General features: G+C 35.4%; 1 pseudogene; it reads left to right on the top strand.

Annotated features, from left to right (window-relative positions):
* The first annotated feature begins 5,223 nt into the window (after positions 1-5,223).
* On the top strand, positions 5,224-5,652 carry LOC123837074 (protein CEBPZOS-like; annotated as a pseudogene).
* The last annotated feature ends 11,519 nt before the right edge of the window (positions 5,653-17,171 follow it).

The following is a 17,171-nucleotide window of genomic DNA, read 5'->3' as shown; positions in this document are numbered from 1 at the left end:
TTACTCTCTAATCACTGCTTAATAATTTCTTTTTTGTTAAATTTTCCCTGTTTAAATTACCATGTGGCTGTCTCCTGATTGGGCCAAGGCTGATATATGGTACTGTAAATTGTGTTTGTATTTTAATATACATTGTTTTAGGTAACTCTGTATAGCTTATAAGTAAGATAATGCTTGAACAAAATCTAGTACTTTCCAATAACCTAGATGATTACAATATTTTTCTCATAATATTCATTTGTATGTCTCGTGAGATATGATGTGAATATATTACAAAGCAAGAACACTGATAATAAATCAGAAAATAATATGGCATGTGGCAAAGCCAACAAAATAAATATATAGGCAATAACAGGCATTAAGAGACTGGAACTTTCAATATCATGTAAAAGGAATTTAACAAAAGGAACTTAGCAGTTATTCTTGTAATAGTCTATTAATCTTGCTTTCAAAATATTTATTCCAATGCTCTAATTGCATTATAAAAGAGATATTGATGAAGATCTACCTTCCGTTAAGGTAGTCTAAAAATGAGCCAAGAAATTCTAGAAACTTTTAAATTATTAGCACAGTAAACCCAATTTAGCATGTTTATATAACATGATTATATTATTTCTAGACAGTCTGTGTATTACTAGGCATATTTTTTTTAAAAACTCCATAAAAATTTACTAAATTATATTTTTAAAAAGGCTAATTTCAATTGGAAAACTAAAAACAAACAAACAACGACAACACAAAAATGTGATGACAATATCAACACCTACCATCTATGTTCTAGGAATAGTTGTTATAATAATATGAAATAATGTTCCACCAATTGATAAACTTAATGTTTTATAAGCAAAAATAAAAGCTTAGAGGAAGTTTGAAAACGTTTAAAAGTGAGTTTATTTGTTATGTATAATTTTGTGCTATTATGTTTTAACAATTACTAATTTAAGCCTAAAACATGAATTGGATTTTAAGCCTAAAAGATACAATTTTCTGTTTCATATTTTGGATTTCCTTACAATGTGGGTTGTCATTTTATTTATTATTTTGTTTTAACTTTGTGTGCTCAATTCAAGTCTGAACCCCAAATTTTAGCAATATATGACCACCAAAACAGAGATCAGCCACTCATATTACACCTTGTTTGGGGTACTGCTTTTGTATTCTCTGGCCATTGGAATCTTATCTCTGAAAATTCATTTGGGTATAGTGAGTACAAAATCTGGTCCCAAGCAATACCTAGAGGGGCATGTGGTATAAATATTTTGAAGTATGATTGTATTATATTCTTGAGCCATTATAATATGAAAACCCCTGCAGGATCAAGGCACCAGCCTTGTTTTGTTTTCCCAGGGTCCTGGGCTGACTTGAAAAATATGAATTTGAAAATATCATAATTACGTCTCATTTGAAATATTTAATAGCTCAGATCTTTCACTTTCAGTTTCTTTGTCAATGGTCTAAAGTTTAATTTTGCAATTATCACTAGAAGTATTTTAACTCATCTAAGGCATGATAACATATAGAAATAGATACTTGCGATGTATCAATGTTATATTATTATTAACAACATTTTCATGCTGTTATTATTAGACAAAAACAATCAACCTGGTTCCAGAATGTGAACATCACCTTCAATATAGGTAAAAGGAAAAAATATTTAATATGAATGGGAAATTATAGTAATGTATATTAATAATTAATGTCTCAGGTCATTGGCATTTCCATAGTCAAGAAATTACTTTCTCCCCAACCCAGGTTTTTTTTGCCTATTAATTCCAAAGAACTTTAGAAATATCAGACTGTCCATTTGTTCTACAAGTAATATCAGAGTAGGTCTTCATTAGACAGATGAATTATCTTGTAATTTAGAATTAAGGTTGAGAAAAAAGTTTAAAATTTTTCAAAATCTTAAAAATGACCTAAAATATTTCTTTTTTTTTTTGTAATTCACATTTTTATTCTATAGCTGGAATTAAATAGAAACTCCAAAGCTTATAACTGTCAAGGACTGTAAGCTATTTTTCTGTAGTGGTTGTTTTATTTGATAGCTCATCGCAAAATGAGGTAATGAAAATAAGTTACACAATAAGAGGGTATTAACTTACACAGTAAGTGAAAAGTAAGTTAATAATAGGCCTGTGAAAGTGCTTATCACATGGTAGATGTCCAATAAACATGAATTCCCTACTCTCTGTCCATAGTAGCACAAATAATAAATGCCAGATCATGACTCAAATCTGGATTTCTTGATTCCAAAACCAACCACTATATTCCATATGGTTGACCCATCTTCTATTGGCATATCTAGCTAAATCGAAATGCTAGTTTCAGTCAGAGTCTATCATGCCAAAGGGTATCAGTGTACTGCCATGTTTGTATGATTAAAGTTTATCTGTGCAAGAAGCTATATATGAAAAAGCTGTCATGGCTTGACCTCTGGATCATAGGAAACTGGCTACATTTTACTTATTTTTCCATCTGTTCTTCTTGGTGGTATATTGCCCTTTTATGACACACAGGCTCTTATAAACACCATGCATGCAGTGAGCAGTCAGGGTGCTTATCAAGAGTCTTCTCGTCCCTTAGATTTCAGGGTCTATTTTTCCACAAACCCTCTTGATTTTACCTTAAATTCCCTTGACCATCTGTCCTTTTGGCACATGGCTCTGCAAAACCACAGTTCTATATCAACCCCATAACCCTCTTTTTCTGTGCTGGAGAAAATCACAGGAAGCAGGAAGAGTAATTCCATTAAAATTCATGAACACCAATATCAAATAGATCCTTAACAATTCACCCAACTTTCTACAACGTGATTTCAAGCTCATTTCTCCTGACTCCTTTCATCCAGCTGTATTTTCAGTAATCTTTCAACAACCTAGATTATTGTATTTGAAAACAAGGAAGTTTTTATCATCTGGCTTATATTCTCGGCCTTAAGTTTCAGTGATTCTCTAATGATCAATGATCAAATGGGCAGATATATTTGTAAATGAGCTCATGAACTGAAAATCTCTCCACACATGTTGGCGATGGCATTGTTATCATTATTACATTTGTTGGTTTGCAGAACGAATGGCTGGTTGGGCTTTTTACTGAGACAGAGAAGAATAGGACAGAGTTTGGGAGAAAGGGTAGGAAATCTTAAATCCTGAATGAATTCTACAATTATATTATACTTCTACCCCTAATATTTAGTGATCTTTCATCTCTAAAATTCATTTAGCTAAATGACAAAATACCAAAGACTATTTTGACAGAGGCATTGACAATAGTTGCAGCAAAATCCCTGATCCTTCCTTTTATCACTCAAATTGAAAGGCTCTTTGACCATGACTTAGATTGGAAAAGGATGTATTTCATTTTCACTAAGTATCAATGTGATGATTGGTCAATGTTCTAATCTGTTTTGACAGTAACTAGGCAGAGTGTTATTTTTTCCTAAGATCTGTGAAAGCATTATACTAATGATGCATTCATCCATGACACTTGAAGGTTACTTCCCTTCAAAGATACTAAAAATGTTTAACATACATTTATCCTCTTAAGAGCATGCATTGAGAGAGAGAGAGAAAGAGAAAGAGCAAGCACTATCGGTAATATTCAAAATATAAGGATATTTAAGCACAAAGAACTTGGATTTGATTTATCCAAAGATGCAAGAGAAGCAATTGATGGAACTCAAAAGAACCTAGCTTCCCAGGTTCCCAGCCACCTCTAAGAAATATTTTTCCTCCCAAATCACACTTCCTTTCACTGGAACTGCCATTTATGACAATGACATCTGGTTTCACATATCTTTTATTTTTTGTACATATATCTTCTATTAAATGCTACTGAAGAAAACATCCTATTCTTGAATAACAGCAAACATTTTGCTTTTGACCTATCACACCTCTGTGGAGGAGGAAGAATTTCTATTTTCAGGCAAAAAAAATAGTTACTTACTGAGCACATATTATGAAAGATCAATCCTCATGTTTGCAACACATTGTCTTTAAATACTTACCAAAATACCCATCAAGTGCTCCTCCCACCAAACGTAAGTATAAACCATGGCAACCATAGACCAGTTCTGAGAGTCAGGTAGTCTTTTACCTGACTATTTCAGATAGCTGCAAATACCAGAAACTGCTTAGCAGGAACTCAGACACTGTGTCATGTGTTCATTTCATACAAGAAGTTGAGGCAAAGACACTACTTGGGTCGCTTCTTACTTTCTTGCTGTACCATTTTTGTAATGGTTCCTGACAGACATCGTCTCTTCCCTGTACAAAGGGGAAAAAAAGGGAAAGAATGCATTGGTGGATAGTAGGCAGAACCTGGCTACTTGTAGCTGCAAGGGATACTGGGAATTTGATGTTTTACTTTTACTTGAGGGACAGGCAAAGAAGGGGGATGGAACAGGTAGTAAGTGAGCAAACCCACAGTTTCTGCTCCACAATCTCTCTACCTCTGCCCACTTCTATCTTGTCTAGTCAAATGGAAGAGCCAACCACTGATTCAGAGAGGAAATCAGGAGGATGCTCTGGGAGTATAACCTAGAAAGCTTTCCAAAATTAGTTCTTCTTAATTAATGGCTATACAAATTCCCTAGTTCCCAGAATCATAAATTGATTTTTCTCACAAAATAAGCATCTAAAGATGCTCAAAGAATTAATAAAAGAGCTATACAAGTCATACTAAAAAGCAAAGACAAGTTCTTATAATGGAATATCTAAGATACACTTGATAAAGGATATATTACATAGCTACTTACGCTGTATTTTTCACATTCTCAGCCTGCGTGTTGTGTATGTACTTAACAATATGAAGACCTGTAAGTAGGAAGGCCACCAAGTCACCCTCACCAGGATATTTTTATCCACATTTTTAAAATGACTTACTCCTCTATTCCACTCAGGATTACCCTGCCTTCAGGAAAAAGATTGAGGTCAGAATCATCTAGGATGCTTAGAATAATACAAGATGAAGTTTGTGGCACTTGTCATGTGGCTTTGAGCAAGATATTAAACCTTTTTGAACCCTGCTTGTATCATCTATAAATGAGATCTTTATAAATATACTGGAAAGAGGCTATGATTGTCAAATAAAGCAACATTTGTCACTGTACATGTAAGGAATTATTACTAAGGTATCATTTCATTCCGAGACAATATTTCGGGAAACTTAGTTAAAAATTCTGATGCATGGCGCACATGCAGTCCTGCGTGTAAGCACCTCAGGATGGCCCACACTACGGAACCAGCGGCTAAGAAGATCTTTAAAGAAGTTTTAGTAGTTGAACTCTTGGGTGTTTTGGGAGCATATTTTTTTGTTTAATAAGATGAACACAAGCCAAGATTTCAGGCAAACAATGAGCAAGAAATTTCCCTTCAGCTTGGAAGTTTATTACAAATCCATTGAACAGTCTGGACTGGACGGAGTCAGAGAGCAAGAGCAAGAAAAATGGTTGAATAGCAAAAATTAGGACCAGTCATCACATTCAGCCTCCCATCTAAGCTGTTTGCGACCTTTGTGGGGGAGAAGAAAGATGAGGACACCACATTGCAAACTCCTGGCCCCACAGAACAAAACAGGAACTTCTGGCCTGCCATGGCTCACAGTCATTTCCCATCCACTATGCAAATCCCCTGCTTTTGTTCGTTGCTTTCCTTTGGCATTTATTATTAAAGACTACTGTTTAACGAATAAAAGACTAAGAGAAGAAAGGAAAAAAAATTCTGATGCATGATAAAGGAAAACCAACAATAGTACCTATTATTATTACTATTATTATTATTATTAACATAATTTCAGTGTTTTCCTATGTGTCAGATACTTTGCTAAGAATATTAGATACTTTGTTCCTCTTAAAAAAAAAAAAAAAAAAACACTTTACAGATGAGGAAACTAAGATTTGTGAGATCAAGTAATGAGCCAAAGATCACCTTACCAGTAAGTGGTGGCCCTGGATTCACGCCTACATTCTTTTAATTGAGTTCAAATGATTTCCTAGTACCCAGTATATTAGGTACTCAATAAAGGAATCTGAAATTATTCCATCCTGTTGTTTGTGTCTATAAATTGTGCATCCCCTTAAGTGGAATATGAGCTCCTCAACAGCATACAACATGTGAATTTGGTTCATTACTCTATCTCTATAACTTAAGACAGTAGTCTCAGCGAATGCATAATGGTTGAATGAATGCCTTCTTATTAGAATCAGCATGTTTAGTTATGGGAGACCTTACTTCTGGTGTTCTGGAAAATGTACAATTTTTCACAATCCCTTCAATTAATAGCAAAGATATTCACATACTGAATCATAGGAGTGGAAACATTTGTAGACTATTTCCTATCTTTAAAAATAGTTTTTTGAAAAATCCAAAGTATCCCTCATGGTATTAATGCTTACAACCAATATGATGCTATATTACATACCTTAGAAATTAACAAAATAAGGGGAGCCTGGGTGGTTCAGTCATTAAGCATCTGCCTTTGGCTCAGGTCATGATCTCAGGGTCCTGGGATGGAGTGCTGCATCGGGCTCCCTGCTCGGCAGGAAGCCTGCTTCTCCTTCTCCCACTCCCCCTGCTTGTATTCCCTCTCTTGCTGTGTCTCTCTGTGTCAAATAAATAAATTTTTTAAAAAGAAATTAACAAAATATTTGACTATAATAAAAATTAAATAGGATATAAAATTATTTATACAGAATAAACTTAAATATGTAATATATTTAAATATGTGCATAGGGAGAAAAGAAGGGCTGGAAGGGACTTTCCAAGGCCATGAAAGGCAGCAAAGACATGGAAGACTTCTCAGAGTAGGAACATTAACAAAGCAAAGGTGGAAGAGTGGACACTAGCAAATTGGAGGAAAGAACAGCCAGTTTTGTGTACCCAGGAGCTGGCTGCAAGCTTGTAATGAAAGACAATATTTAAAATGTTGCTTACAGTCAGATAATAGAGGTATATGAATGCCAGCCCCAAAAGACTGAATTTTACTTTAAGAAGTCTTAGAAGAGGTTGGGGAGAAGATGGCCATAGGATTTTTGGTTAGAGTGAATTTGAAGACATTCAAGAGGAAATAGCAAATGGCGATTGTAAAGATGGATTTGAAACTCAGTGAAGAGATGTGCACTAAAGAGAGAAGAGTACCATCAGTCTCTAAGTGGATGTGATGCCCCAGGGAGGCAGTATAGAGTGAGAAGACTGGAAGCCTAGAGTTGAGTCTTGCAGAGCCACAACAGCTAATGGCCAAGCACAGTGAGGCTCAAAGGAAACACTTAGGAAGTTGGTTAGTAATCCACACAGTACCAATGGAAACCTGATCTGGCATGATGAGAGTAGAATTGGAAAGAAAGGGAAGAATAAAAGGACACTTCTGTTATTGTATTTAATATACAAAGGAAGACTGACTAGTATGTGAATGACCAGTTGTGTCTATGCCAGAGATTCCCATGGCCATCAAGTGGGCATGCCTTTTGTAATGCAACTCTTAACCTTAACTTTTCCCCAATCTTGCTTCCCCAAATCTGATTCAGTTAGTTTGTGATGGGATCCAAGAGCTGGTAATTTTACAAAGCTCTACAGTTGATATCAGTGAGCTGCTGGATATGAGAACTGCTGATCTAGGCAACCCCTTTCCACTCCATTCCAACCTAGCAATTTAAATGACCTTGACTGAACGAATAGTGGCAGCTGACTTGATAAAGCACCCTTTATTGCCTGCCTTCTTTTTCCAGTCTCATTTTGTCTATTCCTTACAATGTTTCCTTCACCTTTCAAATAAATGACTTTCACTCAAATCTTTGACTCAAGGCCTGTTTCTGGAAGCCCAAACCAAGTCACCCAGTTTTGAAATGCAGAAATCGTGTTTGGGGCCAGAGTGTGAAAAGAGCATTGGACATCACGGTCTAGAAGCTGATGGCAACAGGTACAGTGATGGGGCAACAGAACTACCATAATCAACAGTGGGGACTCCCAGATACCAGATGACCTTGTTGGCAGAACTTCAAGTAGGTACTTCAGGTCTACGTCTAAATCCCACCCCTGTCAATATTACTACATGCACAAACATAGGCACACACACATAGAGACACACTCACAATCCCAATGAATTCTAGAAGGAATAACTAGAAAATGAAAGACCAAGGAAGGACTAGATTTTTGTTAACCAAGGGAGTATTGGATTTTTGTGTGGTATCTCAATAAATGCAATATGCTTGTTCTTTCCATTGTTAAGACCTGGAAATTACATGATACATATATAAAATGTACATGCATATGGTCAGAGGTCAACATAAAATATGCTAAAATCAACATAGCTTTCTTATGTTGATTTTTTTATTCAAAATTTCTTGACCATAAAATGACAATAAAATCAGACTTACAGATGACTACATGCACAATTCTTCACATAGAAGGGAGAAATGCAATGTCTGTTTTTCATATTTGAGAAGTGATAGCAACTTCCTGAAATCTGTCAATTTCCTGATCCAGCATAGAGCTGGGTGAAGCAGACATAGTCACTATGTGGTTTGAGTGTATTTTCTCCTTCCTTCCCTAGGCACATGCACAGTTCCACCAGTATGAAATAAGCTCCAATGATTATAAATGCCTAAGGCAATGTTTTTGGACCTGAAGGCAGGTGGCGGGGTGGGAGGGGGGCTTTGCATCTTCTAGATAGTGATCTCCTACAGTGCTGGTTTCCTGAGCATGCAACCTGGGACCCACAGATTATGTAGCTGGTCCTCAATACCAGTGCACAATTATGAATGTTCCTAATTATGTTGCACTGGTTGTTGCAAGAATAGAGTTGTCTATTAGAGGGAAGAAGCCCAAGGAAGAGGTCAGCTGAAGCTAGCAGGAGGGGAACTAGAGCAAAGCAAGAGGTATAGTTTTTAAATGCTATGTATACATTCCTCTACTTCATAATGTGAAGGCTCTGATCCACTGACTCCATGACTGCAACAAGCTTGATGTCATCATTTGGGAAGTGAGAAGAGTTAGCATCAACAAAATCTGTAAGAGACCAATATGTACTGGTCATGATATAGATTTCGAGCTGTGCTTGGATCAAGTAAAAGGCAAATGAGCTTTTGTTATGCTTACCCATTTTTCAGGAATTATGCTACCTTCAATCTTACCTACTCTTTCTATTGAAAGGAAAGTTTTGTTGATCTTATACCAAATTCTTTATGCAGCATGTTTGCCTCAGTCTCAATGTGCAGGATAGAATTAAAAAATCTTATGGGGATTGATCATAGATTCATCCATCCATCCATCCACAAATCCTTGTCGAATACCCTACTAAGTTTTCAAACATCTTTCTAGAATGAAAATTTGACTTTTTTTTTAGGATTTTGGTAAAGTGAATCAGAACTTAATCAAGAACTGGATAAATGTTTAAAAAAATGATAATTGACATACATTTTAATAATGATTGTATTATTTTACTAGTTATTAGGCAAATATACATTCCAGAGGTTGTTGGCATTTACTGTTGATTAACGTAGTCTCACCTGGGATGGTGATGCTAGCTTTGATTTCAGTGGCTTTATATTTCTTGTATAGTTATTTAAAACTGATAATTGAGTTCATGATGCAAAATTATGCAATTGCTATGTAGATTAGCCATTCAATCTTACTTTCTATGTGGACATAATTTTACTTTAGATCACTAAATAAAAGTGAAATTAATCTATTTATAAACTAGTTATTTTATTCAACTGTAGATTTACTGATTAATGAATCATAGGATATTTGCATTTCTCATAGAGGCAATTACAAGCAGGTCTTCATTATTGGCAAATTAAGAGAAAATTATGCTACTAGAATACTTCCACAAATTTGTGTATACCTCTAACATTGAAAATAGAAGATCTAACAGTAAAATGTTTGATTTTGTATGAAATAAAACAAATACACAGTTTCAAATATTTATTTTAATTTGTATTCCCATGCTAATTCCCCCAGATAAATTGTGTTTACATGAGAATCCCTTTTGAGATTGTTTTATAGAAAGTGTTTAGGGTCTAAGTACAAACAAAATATGTGTTATCCATTGGCATCTGGAAGTCTCCATAAACTACAGTTTGGCTGGAGGCAAAAAATAAATGACCCTTGATACAAGAAGGCCCAGTCTAATGTCACTGCAGCACTGGATTACAAAATAGGCTTGGCAAGATATTTCATTTTCATGGTCCCAGTTTCTTCACCTATTAATTAGGAATAAGTATATCTACTGAAAAGTTTCTATTTCAGTGTTCATAGATGCTATATTATATAGAGAATTAATTTTATCAGTAACCTCTGAAATTAGTGATGGAATATAAGGTAGGTAAAAATTCCAATGCTAAGAATAAAATGAAATAATGAACAGAATAATGGCTACTAAACCACTGTATATGGTAATTATGCTGTTAATATTATTATATTCATGTAGTTAGATTTTTACCACCTTTTAAAAAGAAAAATAGAGGGGTGCCTGGGTGGCTCAGCCGTTAAGCATCTGCCTTCGGCTCGGGTCATGATCCCGGGGTCCTGGTATCGAGCCCTGCATCAGGCTCCCTGCTCCGCAGGAAGCCTGCTTCTCCCTCTCCCACTCCCCCTGCTTGTGTTCCCTTTCTCGCTGTGTCTCTCTCGGTCAAATAAATAAATAAAATCTTAAAAAAAAAGAGAGAAAAACAGAAATATCTTCAGTTTCCAGATTAATATATATGTGTATTTCATTGCTTTATTATTTCTGCAATATTTGTAGCACAAGACACAGAAGTCTATTTCTGGTGAAGGCCTGGCAACAATAATGGGGCTCCCTTTAATCCATTTTCTCCCATGGGCATTACATTTTTTAAAGGGTGACCTTTCTGTAGAAAATGACATTCAAATTCAACAATATGGGTCACAGTTTAAGCTATGGATAGGGGCTGAATTACTATTAGGCTCGTTTGAATACTGTAGATTAACATTTGTCCAAGAGATGTTTATTGAACTGTAGCTTGCCACTTAATCCTCCCAGAACCCGAGCTTCTCATGTAAAACATTTCTTCCCAATAGTTGTTTCTAAATAATCAGGAGTGGAAGAGAAGTTGAACAATTTATTTGATCTCCCAATCCCCAAGAACATTATTTGTCTCTATGCAGTCTAGATGATTAAATAGTCTGGCTGCTCAGAGTGGATTAATTTTCATCTATATCCACCTCTACATATTTTGGAGAATAATGATATTCAAAGAGATTGAGTACTAAAGCTATAATTCAATTCAGGTCTGCCTTAAGATCTATACAATAATAGGTTTTCCGCATGGTTGATGGAGTAATTCAGGGAGGATTTGATCAGACCCTCCAATCATTCTTCCTTTCCATTACACTTCTCCTAATACTAGGGAAAGTGGATTACAGTAAAACAAATATCATAAGGTGGTGAATCTGCTCAAATATATGCCCTCCTCCAACACTTTGTTAATCATTGCAGTGCTGTAAATATTAAAGATTCATTACTTCCTCATTGTACATTGCTCAAATGCAAATCAGATTTTAGGAAGTAGTCTATTATTTCTTTAAAACAAGGACTGCTTCATTATATATTGTATTTCAGTATTTTGTGCAACATTTTCATGAAGTCAAAATTATAATACTTTGGTTATATTGCTGTATATCTCAAATGAGAATTGGATGTATTTCAGACAACTTGAAATAATTTAAAGACAACCTATATTCAGGCCTTTCCATTGGTACCATAATACTGATGGTGCAAAACAAAGCATGCAGAATTCATAGTATAAAGCCATCTCTGTAAGAAATTATTTTGACAACTCATTTTTTAAAATAATTTATTATAATTCTACCAAAAAAACACACTTTTTTAAAGAGCAATATAAACACCATGCTATGAGATCTAAATGAAGTGTAAATAAGTATAGACAATGTAAGTGAAGAACTAGATAATTGGAAATATATAAAACAAATATACAAAGCAAATATTGGGGTATCAGAAATGTCCACAGGCTAATCAGTTTATTCTAGTACAAATATTTGGAATAATTTAAATCATTCACTCTAAATTGAGTAGATTTTACAGTTATAGTTAGACATAACATCACATTGTTTAAAACCTTGAGGGCAAAAGTACTAGCTCATATTTAGAGTCATACTAATATTGAAACTGTAGAATTCAAAATCATTGTCCGTTTTGAAGGAGGAAGAAAGAAAATAGTGCTGAATTTCTGTTTTAAATTAGAAGACATGATAGCAAGTGTGGGGAAATTTGAAACGAAGAAGTCAAAATACCATATTTGTTTTGTTCAGATTTGATTTTTCAAAAAACTTTGTTTCCATCTGGCTTCTAGCATCATATAGTTGTAGTTTTGAATTAGTTCTGCTACAGATAAATACCTTATAAGCTTTTGTCAACTATTCCTTTGTGTATATGCATTAATGAACATCTCATCACCAAATAATAAGCTAATGAATACATGTAAGGTTATGGCAAACTTTGTTGTTTTAAGTATATTATTATTATTCATCAAACCTAAAAAATAAAATACAGATAGTAGAACAAAAACTGTCATTTTTCTTTAGTGTGCAGTGTTTCCAAATCAGTATTTTCTTATCCCATTAGCCCATATGTGCATATTAATCAGTTTCAATTAGAAGCATAGTTCTGCTCCCATTTTCTCGCAAAATCAATGTACATATTCAAGGAGTACTTTGTTAAATAATTGCAGGCTTCCAGATAATTATAGAGGACATATCTACAAATATGTGAGTGGCTTTGCTGTCTTTCATTTTCTTTTGTGGCCCTGATTTATCTTTCTATCTTTTTTCAAATTTCTATACCATGAGAAAAAAAAATGTTTGCCATAAATCAAGAAATTCTAAGTTAAAGTTTCAGATTCAAGTTTATAGTTTGTTTTTCAGGACCAACATTATTTCTAAGTGAGGATTCCTAAGAAATCCTCCCAGATCCATGCTCCCAATTTAAAACTGAGTCACCTCAAGTTCAAATCACATGCAGATATAAATGTGTAGTAAAGGAAGTGACAGAGGGAAGGCCTAACAGGCCTTCTCCTTTGAGGTGATTTGCTAGAGCCACTTGACCTCATCTCTTTTCAGTCCTTCTAATGAAATAGATGTGTAAGGCTGAGCATGTGGCTACTTCCTCTCTCCTATATCCTGCCCCTCTCTCCTTTGTTCTACCCCCCACAACCACACTCCTGCCCACCCCGTCTCCATCCCATATTCCTGATGCCATAAACAAATTCTTCTGGACTGGCTTTGAAGGAGGGGGAGGGTTATTTATTAAGATCCCACAAAGATTAAATCAGGTCATGTTGTGACATAGTCGCAAGGTCCTACAATGTGGGTGGGAAAGATGCATTTCATGCCAACAAGCCTTATTTCTCTAGTAAGCAGTAACATCCAGAAAAAATATGGCAACGTGTAGTTCAAAGAGGTGCAAATCTTTCAGTTGAAGAGTTAGTGGGTTCACTTGGACCCCTATTCTTTCACTATAATATTTCATGTTCAATTTGGTTTTACATGCAGCATAACACAAGCAAATATAAAATCTTAATATGATTTAATAAGACTTTGGGTATTTGCCACCTAGGGGTACAACAATAAAATATGCACTTACATTATTTTACAGCTACTCCCTAACACACACACACCCACATACCATTTTGACCTCAGACATGGCATCCATTAAAAAAAAGTAATATCAGCTGGCTAATCTATTTCATCTCTATTTCATCTCATTTGCTGTTGGAACAGTGGATAAAGGGACATTGTAATATATGATGCCTTCTGACTTGATGTCATCAAGCCATTCATTTAATTAAAAAATAAAAATGAAGAAAATGAAGGGAAAAAAAAAAAGCAATGAACAAGTCTAGAAATCAAGCAACCTCCCTAGATTTCATTGTGATTCATCAGGCTTGAATTTCCTACAAAGGTATCTTGCAAGAGTTGCTCTAGGCCTTTTACTTAATGTTTAATATTCACTTGATTATTGTTCCTCTCTTGAGGGATTCTTGCTGCTATATAGGTCATTTCATCGTTGGTACCATCCAAGTGTACCCTTTTCTTTGGTGGTACATTTCCCTCTAGTCATCTGCTTCTCTTTAAAATGGAACTTACCGGTATCTTTGCTTAACTTCTTGTGAAAGGCTTCTCCAAGCTCCTTACGTATATGTTCAGGCACTGAGTAAATGTGTGCGGGATGTATGTCTTACTACTCAATTTAAATTAACTTTTGCTAAGGCCAAGTCTTTAAAATATCGGGGTAGTTAAAGCAATTAAGCAGTGCTATCTGAGCCATGACTCAACATCTTGGTTTTCAGATGATGAGATAAAATCTACCTGTTCGGGCTATTGCCTTTACAAAAATATAAAACCATCTGATACTCATTTTAACAGGGCATAAATCATGGCAATGCACATAAATCAAAGGAATGTTTTCAATTTCAGACCCCAAGAGCCAAGAGAGATAAGCTGATCTTAAAAGATCCAACTAAACGAGGGAAACATGTCAGAGACTGCATTTCAGAGTTTTTTCCTCTGTAAGAATGTTAATTTCTCCCCTTGTTCATAATGTCCTAAGAAAGGAAAAAGCCGCACACCGTACCTTGTCATACTAAGTGCCCCTATCACCTGGAATTAAAGCACAAAGAAGCAGAGCTAAACTGAGAATGCTCCAGACTGAATGACTGATCAGAAACATTACATTTCAGTGCTTCATTTGTACAAAATGCCCAAGAATATGGACCTACTTCGTGTCGGTTTCTTTTGAGGACTATTTAATCAGGTGCTTTAGAAAACAGAGTATAAACACTATTTAAAAATTAACCACATATGTTATAATATATCAAAGATACATAGGTATTCAACTTGAGATAGCAATCATAGTATGTTGTAAAAAACACTGGAGTATAAATTGAGAAATGTGGGTTTTAATCTTTACTCTTCCGCTGTATTAACCCATGGTCCTCAAATAAGTCACTGATGTAACACCTCTTTTATATTCCTTTAGCTCTTAAATTGGGATAATAATATCTGTTAGCTAGTTAGGATGGATTTTGTGAAAATCAAACAAGGTAATTATTTAAAAGTGTTTAGGAAATGTAAAATAACATGGCAAATATTTTTACTATGAATTCATTTTGTGGTTACCAATAGCAATTGTATAGACTAGACCAATAACTTATTCATTCATTTGTTCCTTTAAAAATATATAATTTAAAATAATCATTTGGAGATTCTTAAAACCCCGTGCTGAAGTCAGGCATGCATACAAATCATTATGTTGCAGTTCAGTAATTCACGTTCTATTCCACATTTTTTTTTAAGATTTTATTTATTTATTTGACAGAGAGAGACACAGCAAGAGAGGAAATGCAAGCAGGGGGAGTGGGAGAGGGAGAAGCAGGCTTCCCGCGGAGCAGGGAGCCTGATGCCGGGAACCATCCCAGGACCCTGGGATCATGACCTGAGCCGAAGGCAGATGCTTAACCAACTGAGCCACCCAGGCACCCCCTATTCCACACTTCTATAAGAGTATGGATGCAGGATCCATGGTGTACTTTTGTCAAAGAGGACAGATTTAAGAAAGATGAGACATCTGGAAAGATGAGGAGGGGTCTGCCACACGGAGAAATCAGAGATCACTTCAGGTACAGAAAAAACATGAGCTAAAAGTGAAAGCTAAGTGAAAAACATTTTAGAGAACTTTAAGAATTTCAGTGCAGATGAGACATAGATTGAATGCTGAAAGTGTAGTTGGTTTGAGGAAAGGGGTGAATACTGGACATGTTGAATTTGGGGTGCTTATGGGACAGCCAGATGGCTATGTGGTCTGGAGTCCAGCAGGGGATGTCTGAGTGAAACAGAGGTTCCCAGGTCCTCAGTGGAGCTGCAGTGGCTTACTCCATCAGAGTTGATATGACGATCCAAGAAGAGTGTGTCATGGCATGCCTGGTGTATTTGTCATGCAAAACAAATAGTTTTTTAACTTTTTATTTTGAAACAACTACAGATTCAAAGGAAGTTGGGAAGATAGTACAAAGAAGTCTCGTGTATCCATTATGCAGTTTCTCCCAAAGGTTAGATTTTGCAGAACTATGGTACAATATCAAAACCAGGTAATTGACATTGGTACAATGAATGTGTATAGCGGTATGTCAATTTATCACATGTGTACATTGGTGTAACCACCATCAAAATTGAGATACAGAACTATCCCATGACCAGAACTATCCCATAACCTTTGTGCTTCCATTTGACAGCCATATAGCCACATTATCCTCTTCTTTATCAATAAGTTAATCAACCAATGAGCATTTACTTCTCATGGAATGGAGGTGAGTCTACCACAATCTCTGAAACGTTGTCAGTTAGGCAAATATGTTGAGATTTCTTTCAAAGAGATGAAACTGATGGCCCATTGTGAAGATTTATCATACATGATCCATCACAAGCCTCTTAAGTGAGAATCCAAATCCAGAAATTCGAATCTGAAGGGAAAACTTTAAAACCAAAATTCAGGTTAACTTTATAAAGAAGAAAGAAAGAAGAATTAAATTCTCCCTCTCTCTCTCTCACTCACTCTGTGAGTGTGTGTATGATACTCAAATCACGGTTGTGAACAGTTTCTTATTTCAGCAATTCTCAGGAAAGAATGAGTGAAAGAACATTCAATTAAATCATATTAACTCTCTTGTTAGGCCTGATATTACTAAATCTAAACAAACATTGTTTCCTTTGATTTATCTCAATCTTATGACTTTCAGCCATCAAGATAAACTACCAGTGGGCAAATCTGACTGAGCCTTTTGCTTTTATACAAATATTGTACTTTGTTTCCCTGATTCTACTACTGCATTCTATATTCTTCAAAAAACAACCGGAGCTATCCTCTGAAAATGTAAATTAGACTATAATACCTCATTTTGAAAACTTTTCAGTGGCTTCCCATTGTGCTTGAAATAAAATCCATATGCTTAGATCTCCCTTCAGCAACAAAGGACTTACTTCACTAGCGGCTGGGAATTTGGCCAGGGAATTACAGCCCTCAGGTATCAGCCTTCCTTGTAGATGGCCTTGGCTGAAGAAAACTCTTTCTTTCAAAGTCATGCCGACTTTCAGGAGCAGCCCATTTCCAGTGGCTGATCGATGTTGCAGTACAGTTTGGAA

This window comes from Mirounga angustirostris, unplaced genomic scaffold, assembly GCF_029215605.1.
Source record: "Mirounga angustirostris isolate CCGP_5_RB_7025 unplaced genomic scaffold, mMirAng1.0.hap1 SCAF_8, whole genome shotgun sequence".
Lineage (NCBI taxonomy): Eukaryota > Metazoa > Chordata > Mammalia > Carnivora > Phocidae > Mirounga > Mirounga angustirostris.
The sequence above is the reverse complement of the archived record's forward strand: the minus strand, read 5'-3'. Positions and strand labels throughout refer to the sequence as shown.